General features: G+C 32.2%; 1 non-coding gene across 1 annotated transcript; it reads left to right on the top strand.

Annotated features, from left to right (window-relative positions):
• The first annotated feature begins 435 nt into the window (after positions 1 to 435).
• On the top strand, positions 436 to 507 carry TRNAA-CGC. The gene has a single exon. It is a non-coding gene; the product is annotated as a tRNA-Ala (tRNA).
• Positions 508 to 1,388: the final 881 nt, after the last annotated feature.

A 1,388-nucleotide genomic window follows, 5' to 3' on the forward strand; every position in this document is an offset into this window, starting at 1 on the left:
TATACAAACGTTCAGGTCCTAAGATATCCTGTTCTGGATATGGTTCTCAAAACGAAGACAATTAAAATAAAGTCCACTTTTATTTGGTTCTGAAGATGCTTTCTCTAAAGCTTTTTGAGATCTTGCAGCTCCAACATTAAAATATACATACATAATGTGGATTCCTGGAGATTAGCACAAGAAGGGGCTCCGAAAGGTCATTGCTACCCACCTAGGACTTGTATTTGTAAAAGTTGGCAGCAGTTGGGATCATTTGTAGCTGCCAAGATAAAAACTGCTATGCCTACATATTTTGTAAGTTTTAAAATATAGGTCACTGCAAATTATTAAAATGTAATTTCACTAAAATTAAAATATAATAAAATAAAAAGATTAAGTCAGTGACAACCAATATTTGAGAACATAGGTAAGCTACTGAAAGAAAAACATAGTAGGGAGGGTATAGCTCAGTGATAGAGTGCATGCCTCGCATGCATGAGGTCCTGGGTTCAATCCCCAGTATCTCCATCAGGTAAATAAATAAATAAATCTAATTACCTCCCTACCCCCCAAAATAATGATGTCCAGGATAGGAAACTGCAAAAGCTAATAATTTTTTAATTGTTGAGATAGTATAATTTAAAATGGTATTTATACTTGATTTTGCCTCTGGGAATAACTGATGAATGTTTAGAAATATCTCAATCACGAATGAATAGAACATAATTTCTAACGGTTATTTTTCCCAAAATGTTGTTGAGTATAAATATAAATTCCACTTAATCAAAAACTTAAATAAAGACTATAAAAATATTTTACAATTTATTTACTTTATTTGAATGCCAGCTACAGTTACACATGTTTTGTATTAGAATCTTACAGAACACCTATTAAGAGTTTTAACCTTTTCTGACACTTAAGCCCTTAATCCTTCTGAAGTTTCTTGCATATTACATAAGAGAGAGATCCAAATTCTTCTTTCTCCATATGTATAACTTTTTTCCCAGCTCCATTTATTGGACAGTTTCACATTTCTCCTGAATGACCTGAAATGCCCCATTTATAATACCCCAAAGTTCCATAGATGTGTAACTCGGTTTCTGGGTTCTCTTTTCCATTGGTCAATTATTCTCTGTACCAATAAGTAACTGACTTTCATTAGCCTCTTAGTAAATCCAGGTATCCAATAGGTAATTACCTACTCTCTTTTTGATACTTTGCTCTGCCACAAAAATTTCAATATCATCTTATTAAGTCAATAAACTGTTTAGATTTCGATTGGAAATGTATTGGAAATGTAAATGTCTATTATAATATGAAAATTTACATCTTTACATATTTTGGTTTTTTATGCATGATTGTGATAGCCACTGGGTAGATATGGAGCTTCAGAAACAGAAAGGAAGACA

Source organism: Camelus ferus, chromosome 30 (assembly GCF_009834535.1).
Source record: "Camelus ferus isolate YT-003-E chromosome 30, BCGSAC_Cfer_1.0, whole genome shotgun sequence".
Classification (NCBI taxonomy): Eukaryota; Metazoa; Chordata; class Mammalia; order Artiodactyla; family Camelidae; genus Camelus; species Camelus ferus.